Below are 8,706 nucleotides of genomic sequence, written 5' to 3'. Positions count from 1 at the left end.
CACAACAATCCTCATAAGAACATAAGACAGCCCCACTGGATCAGGCCATAGGCCCATCTAGTCCAGCTTCCCGTATCTCACAGCGGCCCACCAAATGCCCCAGGGAGCACACCAGATAACAAGAGACCTGCAAGACTTCCTGGGAATTGTAGTTAAGAACATAAGAACAGCCCCACTGGATCAGGCCCTAGGCCCATCTAGTCCAGCTTCCTGGATCTCACAGCGGCCCACCCAATGCCCCAGGGAGCACACCAGATAACAAGAGACCTGCAATGGCTTTCTGGGAATTGTAGTTAAGAACATAAGAACAGCCCCACTGGATCAGGCTAGAGGCCCATCTAGTCCAGCTTCCTGGATCTCACAGTGGCGCCACCAAATGCCCCAGGGAGCACACCAGGTAACAAGAGACCTGCATCTTGGTGCCCTCCCTTGAATCTGACATAGCCCCTCCCTTGGCACGTTTCTGAACATTCTGTGACATCACAGCAGCTCCGACTGCAAGCAGCAGCCAGTCCTTTCTTCAGCCAAGTGGCCTCGTTGGAACCGATGAGCTCATGCCGGTGTGGTTTTTAGCAACAGCTGTTCTGACACATCGCTGTGCTTGGTTGAGGTTTCAGAGCCCGCCAGACCGACCTCGTCATCTCCGTATCTCTGCATTGACCTATATTTGGAGCGGGCCAAGGAAACAGACCTGGGAGAACCATTTCCGCCCACTTTGAGCCTTTCAACTCCAAAGGGGAAGGATGGGGGTGGGTTGGTGGGAAGTGATGGCTCGGGCAGCTGCAAGAGGAAGAGCTCTCCACCCAAAGCCTGGCTTCCGCCTATATCTATTCCCCGGTCCCCGGCACACGTGTGCTGGCTGTCACCTTTTTCGGTCCTTAGAAAGGCATGTAGGAAGTCTGATTTGGGCAACGGTCAAGTTGCCAGACAGCTGGGGAGGTGAGTCGCTCTTTCTGTAGTGAACAGCAGCGAACTGATGGATTGACATTTGCTAAGATCTCGGAAGCTAAGCAGGGTCAGGCCTGGTTAGTACTTGGATGGGAGACCGCCTGGGAATACTAGGTGCTGCAGGTTTATACCATAGTCTTTCGAGACTGAAGGTTGCCAACCAAGAAAGGTGGCTCCAGGTTAGTTAACATAAGAACAACAGAACAGCCCTGCTGAATCAGGCCAAAAGCCCACCTAGTCCAGCTTCCTGCATCTCACAGTGGCCCCCCACACAAGGAAGCACACAAGACACCTGCATCCTGGTGCCCACTCCTGCAATGGACTTTTCCTTCAGAAATTTGTCCAAACTAGGCCAGACGCCATAACCGCATCCTGCAGCAGGGAGTTCCACAAATAACCCCCATAATCCCTGTGCTTGAGTCTCTAGCAAACACACTCTTAAACAGAGAGGAAAGCCCATCTTGCATGTAATGACCATAATCTATGACAGATTTGCCCCCCCCCCCAATATTGTCCCTGGGCCGTTTCTCTCAAATACCTCCCTCCACAGCTGCCTTTTTTTCTGTGAAGTCTTTTGACATGACCTGCCTTGTCCCTTTACTCATGAATTGGATGGCAAACCGTTGGTGACTCACCCTTCCCCATCCACAACGGAAGCACTGAGGCTGCTCTTCGTTCATTAAAAAGTTGTTTTTTTTAAATGGTTGGCAACCTTCTGACTCGAAAGACTATGAAATATAAGCCTGCAGCACCCGGTATTCCCAGGCAGTCTCCCATCCAAGTACTAACCAGGCTGACCCTGCTTAGCTTCCGAGATCATGGTAGAAGCCTAAAGCACCCGGTATTCCCAGGCGGTCTCCCATCCAAGTACTAACCAGGCCTGACCCTGCTTAGCTTCCGAGATCATGGTATAAGCCTACAGCACCCGGTATTCCCAGGCGGTCTCCCATCCAAGTACTAACCAGGCCTGACCCTGCTTAGCTTCCGAGATCATGGTATAAGCCTGCAGCACCCGGTATTCCCAGGCGGTCTCCCATCCAAGTACTAACCAGGCCTGACCCTGCTTAGCTTCTGAGATCATGGTATAAGCCTACAGCACCCGGTATTCCCAGGCGGTCTCCCATCCAAGTACTAACCAGGCTGACCCTGCTTAGCTTCCGAGATCATGGTATAAGCCTGCAGCACCCGGTATTCCCAGGCGGGTCTCCCATCCAAGTACTAACCAGGCCTGACCCTGCTTAGCTTCTGAGATCATGGTATAAGCCTACAGCACCCGGTATTCCCAGGCGGTCTCCCATCCAAGTACTAACCAGGCCTGACCCTGCTTAGCTTCCGAGATCATGGTATAAGCCTGCAGCACCCGGTATTCCCAGGCGGTCTCCCATCCAAGTACTAACCAGGCCTGACCCTGCTTAGCTTCTGAGATCATGGTATAAGCCTACAGCACCCGGTATTCCCAGGCGGTCTCCCATCCAAGTACTAACCAGGCTGACCCTGCTTAGCTTCCGAGATCATGGTATAAGCCTACAGCACCCGGTATTCCCAGGCGGTCTCCCATCCAAGTACTAACCAGGCTGACCCTGCTTAGCTTCGGAGATCATGGTATAAGCCTACAGCACCCGGTATTCCCAGGCGGTCTCCCATCCGAGTACTAACCAGGCTGACCCTGCTTAGCTTCCGAGATCATGGGATAAGCCTACAGCACCCGGTATTCCCAGGCGGTCTCCCATCCAAGTACTAACCAGGCTGACCCTGCTTAGCTTCCGAGATCATGGTATAAGCCTGCAGCACCCGGTATTCCCAGGTGGTCTCCCATCCAAGTACCAACCAGGCCTGACCCTGCTTAGCTTCCGAGATCATGATATAAGCCTACAGCACCCGGTGTTCCAGGCGGTCCTCCCATCCAAGTACTAACCAGGCCTGACCCTGCTTAGCTTCTGAGATCAGATGAGATCGGGCACAGCAAATATTGTTGTACAACTAATCAAGAAATAACACCTACAATAGAATAGAACAGAACCAAAAAACATGGAGCAAGTGTGGGCCACATTGGAAAGATTGCCAGTGAAGATGGACCATCAGTGTACCAATATAATATAATATAATATAATATAATATAATATAATATAATATAATATAATATAATATAATGTTGTTACCTAATTACCTGTCTTGGACCCCTTCTTTCCTCCCAAGGTAACCTGTATCAGCCATCAATACAGGACAGAGGGAGGAGGTGCAGAATAAAGACAGGCCAAGTATGAACTTAGGAGAGAAGCTCCAGACTTGCTGCCTTGCAAATTTTATTATTAAAAGACCCTTTGCTGACAGCTAACAAAAACCGCAGACAATAGCATCATCATTGCTAAAAACAAAAATAGCAGGACATGTTGGCACAGAAAGACCAAAACCAGGATACTTCCCTGTTGGAAGGTGGAGGGCAAAAGCCATGATGAGGACAGTGAAGGGAAGGGCGGGAGAGCCCGGGTATGAAAAGGTCAGTGGAACCTTACCAGGGAAAGTTAACACCCTTTTGGGGGGGCTGTGTTTTGAATGACAACTGAAATGTATAAAAGGAGGGTCCCACCTTTTGACATTGCCTTTGGATCTGAGTGTGCAAACTCTCAAAGGTCACAGACGTGTCTGTTGAACAATAAAGAACCTTCAAAGCCCTCCACCTTTCAGTGTCTGCTTATTCGGCCTCAGCAGCACTGGACAGAATCCACCCTGTCTACCGAACTGGCGCTGCCCTTCTGGGCAGGGGTACGACAATATAATATAATATAATATAATATAATATAATATAATATAATATAATATAATATAATATAATATAATATAATATAATGCAGGGTGAACCAAAAGTAAGTGGACAGTAAATAAATACAATATAATATAACACAAATGCCATAGTTATAATGAACACTATCGTTATAGTATAACCCTAACACAAATCCTATTCCACCTACTTTTGGTTCACCCTGTATAAACTCTTCCCCCATTTATCCTGCCAGTGCTCGCTTCTCCTTTCCCTGTCATTGCCCTTGTGTCTGTATCTCGACTGCGGGTGCCTCGGGGCAGAGACCTCCCTCCAATCCATCACAGAACACCACGTACACTCATCGTATAATAATCAATACAGCCGCACCGAGCGTTGTGCTATTATTTTATTGCGCTATTGAGTATTGTGCTATTATTTATTATTATTTTATTATTTTTGTTGATAACTCGTGTTGTCAACATCTAAGGGGGCTTTTCGCCACAGGAGCATAAAGGAAGGAAGGAAATAAGAGAGAGGCCCTGCCCCAAGGCGCTTCCAGTCCACATTTCCCCAGCGGGGGAGGCCATTAGGTTGAAAGGGGAGAGGGAACTTTGTATAGCTTTCCCACAATCGCAGGGTTAATCCCAGGTGTGTTCTTTGCCACAAAGAGCTCCATCTTGTCATTGTAGCTGACCCTGTGGGGAGACTCTTGGATTCCAAGTTGGTCTCCAGGGCCTGATGGCCGAGACGTTTCGTGCTGCTGTTTAGGAATCCGAAATAGTTTTTCAACCCCGTCTTGGGCTGTCTCTCCAAAATAACCAACACTGCCTCTCCAAAAGATACCATGTTTTTCCAGTCGTGATTAATGGTGTGTGTTTTACCTGTCTACCCCCTGGGTTGATGTTTTATTTCCTGCCCCTGCGGCAGAAATCGAAGGAGGAAGATTTTCCATAGGAAATTAGCAATGCCAGTTTTGGGGGGGTTTTATTTTGTTTCGACTCGGTCTGGGAAAGCGAGCCAGAGAAACGTATTCTTTCTAAGAATACGTTCAGCATGATCTATGAGCTGCCTCTAGATTTGAACTGGGAACCTGGGCCTTGGCAAATGCTATGTTGTTGCAGCCGATGCAAGCAGACCGTGTTTGCGCAAATCCTCTCGCATATAGTGTTGGGTAGTTCTGCCTGGGTGTTCTGGATATGTGTTGAGGCCCTGGGGATCATAATCCAGAGGTATCCCCCTCCCCACGTGAATTGCCAGTCTTGCACATCCCCTCCTGAGCCTCCATTGGTTGAGCTGCTGTGATGTCACGGCATTCGGGGGGGACACACACACACAGACACACACATCCTTTCTGCAATGCAGGAGAAGCTGCCAGCAACGTAGCGTTAACGATCGGTCACTTCTGGAAAGGACGCGAAAGGTCAGGGGCGCTCGACAGGCAGGTTTCGGAAATAGGGGTAGGAAGGGGGGAGAGCGCAGGGTGACCTGTTTGCCTGCCACTGTTTCATACGCTGTTTGGAGTGATTTGAAAGAAGTGTGGCCATTTCCTGTCCCCTTGCAGGGATTCACACCAGGTCCCCAGCACAGAAAAACCCTGACTGTCCCATTGCTATACCTGGGGTGTCAAACATAAGGCCTGCAAGCGGAATGCAGTCCCATCCCCCCAAGCAATTTATCCGCCCCACTTTATAATAGGGGTGGATAATTGGGCTCTCCCATATCTTGAAAATATGGACAAGATTTGCACATTTTCTCTCATTTGCTGCTAATGGGTTTCTGTGCAAGAACAAACCGCTTCTTTCTGGTCATCATCTGCTTGATGATGTCACTTTCTGCTTGATGATGTCACTTCTGGCCCTCAACAGGCACCGTGAATGTGTATGTGCAACCTCCTGATTTTGGGATAAGTCAGAATGCCAGATGCAAGGGAGGGCACCAGGATGAGGTCTCTTGTTGTCTGGTGTGCTCCCTGTGGCATTTGGTGGGCCGCTGTGAGATACAGGAAGCTGGACTAGATGGGCCTATGGCCTGATCCAGCGGGGCAGTTCTTAACTACAATTCCCAGGAAGCCTTGCAGGTCTCTTGTTATCTGGTGTGTTCCCTGGGGCATTTGGTGGGCCGCTGTGAGATACAGGAAGCTGGACTAGATGGGCCTATGGCCTGATCCAGTGGGGCTGTTCTTATGTTCTCATGTAATGCTCACTTTGGCCCTCTGTATGAAACGGGTTTGACACCCCTGCCCTATATCCTTGTTTCATACCTTTCCATCTCTCCTTTGTGCCTCTCTCTCTCCCCTTCCCCCAGTGTGTCACCCCCCTACCCCCCTGCAGGAAATGATTCCCTGTTTTCCCGGCCCTGCAGGGGATAGCTTGATTATTTGCACCTGATTTTTCTGATAACCAGTTCCCGGAGTCTCTGCCGCAGGAAGGGCTTTAACAGGAACAGGATCTGGGTCACTTTCTGCTCCAACAAGTCCCACTTCCTGCCCGTCGGGGCGGGCTCCGGGAAGGGCTCATCCACGCTTACCTGGGGTCTGCATCGCTATGACACATTGGTAATTCTAGGCTCTACAATACCCGGAATTCCCACCGGGAACACCTGTGGGAGCCACTGTGTCTCTCTCACTTCCGAAAAATCTCTGCTTGAAACACACCCTTTTCCGTGAAGCTGTTGGCATCTCGAAATCGTTGGCACCTATTACAGCCGCAGGGCTTGTACTTGAAATAACTGCATATTTGTCCCCGGTTTACCCCACTTCCATCTCTCTCCCCTCTGTCGATTTGTAGATTGGAAGACTTTTGGGGCAGGGACCTGTCCTCTTGTACGGAAATCTCATGTCTTGAAAATACTGACAAGGTTTGCATATTATCTCTCCTGTCCTTTGCAGCTAAAGAGTTTTTTTTTTTAAAGTGCTTGTTTCTGGTCATCGCCTGCTTAATGACATCACTTCCTGCTCAATGATGTCACTTCTGGCCATCAGCAGGTACCATGAATGCTGTTTGGTCCACTGTATGAAACGAGTTTGACACTCCTGCTCTAGCCCACCAGGAACGGAGGAGCGGTTCATTAGACAGACAAGCATTTGGCACACCTGGAGCCAGGAGGTCTTGGATTGGTCGTGTGCAGAGCATGATTGGCCATGCGCATTATCTTCACTATGACATGATGACCTGACGTTGGCAGTCAGAGCGTCCTCAGCAGAAGGCATCAGCTGACTGCTGGGTTTGACCCCAGAGCCTCTCCGTTCAGTCGCGTCTGTCCTGGGCCCACCTATAAGAGTAGAAGACCTGTCAATGTTGCCAAGACCCCCTGCCCTTTCTCCAACTCCCATCATGCACTGCGTCTTCCTCCCCTCCGCCACGCTGCCCGGCTGCGCAGGACAACAGCCTCAGCCCGGAGGTGGAGACAAGCAAAACTGGTCACGTAACCGGAGGAGACGTCGCTGAATCCGCGGGGGGCCCGAGGGCACGGAACACAAGCCCCGGACATCTCAAGAGGAAAACAAAGGAGGTGACGAGAGGCCACAACAAAAAGACTTCAGTGCCAGCCCCCCCCCCCCGGGGCCTGCTCAGGGAAGAGGCTGCCAGACAAAGGTTTTCAGTCTGTCGCTGGCAAGGGCAGCCTCGCCAAGCTGTTGGAGGCAGCTGTGTGTTTCAGCCCGATTGGATCCCACCTGACGTGGGTCCGAGGACAAGCTGTGCCGCGGGCCGTGATGGTAGGAATAGGTGGGGTGCAGCACGGTGGCCAAATTGGGAAAAATCAAGAGTCAGTCCACTGAGCATTGAATATTCTGGATACCCTCCAAGAACAATGGCAGTTCTTTGGTTCCTGCGTTGATCTAGGGCAGGGGTGTCCAAAGTTTTTGGCAGGAGGGCCACATCATCTCTCTGACACTGTGTAGGGAGCCTGGGGGGGGGGGAGAATTAATTTACATTTAAAATTTGAATAAATTTACATAAGTTTACATAAATGAATATATTAAAGGTGAACTTATATGAATGAATGAAGGTCTTGCAATAGCTCAAGGCCTATAAAAGGCCTTGCACAAAGCGAGGCTGGCCTTTCCTTTGCTGCTACTACTGCATCACAGACGTGAAACAGCAAGCAATGGAGGGAGCCCTCATCCCACAGCTCCCGTGAGAGGTCCAACAGTCGCCCTCATGCTGAGACCAGTTGCGTCGGGCCAGTGTGGGCTCCAACAAATCTTCAGAGGGCCAGAGGCTCATTGGAGACTGGGGGCTCCCTGAGGGTCGCATTGAGAGGCCTCGAGGGCCGCAAGTGGCCCCAGGGCCAGGGTTTGGGCACCCCTGATCTAGGGCAAGAGAAGACGGGGGGGGGGGCACAAAACTGCCTGCTGTGAAGTTTCAACTCAGGCTTTTCTATGTTGCCTGATAGCTGGAAAACACCACCGGGCATAGGGGCCTTCTGCAAGTAAAGCAGAGCCTTTGCCACTGAGCTGCAGACACTCCTGATGAATAACGGAAGCTGCTTCCTACTGAGTCTGACCCTTGATCTAGCTATTTCAGCGTTGTCGGGCACTGACCAGCAGCGACTCCCTAGATCAGTGTTTTTCAACCTGTGGGTCTCGACCCCAATGGGGTCGCAAAGCCTCACGAAGGGGGGGGTCATGGCAAACATTCAAAGCCTGTGAAAGCTTTACAAACCCATTGGGTCTGCGTCCAACAGGGGGTCTTTCACAGTCTGGAGATGCTACCAAGATCTGTGCAAAATTGATCTTTTCTCTGTCCAGAGTTACAGCCCCAAATAGAAGAAGGAAGGACCTTTTTTTGGCTCACAGTATATTCTTCGCCAGGCAGCGGTTGCGGCGGGCTCCCTGTTCTCGAGCAAAAGTCGGTTAGACAAATATCGGCCAAGGGACGCTTTGCGCAAACTGTGTTTCTGTTTCACGGCTGGGATGGTGACCCAGATGTCCTTATAAGGTGCCTTCTGCCGTGAAACCTCTGGAAATTGGCACAACGCAATCTGCGAGAGAATCC

This window comes from Tiliqua scincoides, chromosome 15, assembly GCF_035046505.1.
Source record: "Tiliqua scincoides isolate rTilSci1 chromosome 15, rTilSci1.hap2, whole genome shotgun sequence".
NCBI classification, from domain to species: domain Eukaryota; kingdom Metazoa; phylum Chordata; class Lepidosauria; order Squamata; family Scincidae; genus Tiliqua; species Tiliqua scincoides.
Note: the sequence above shows the minus strand (reverse complement) of the source record.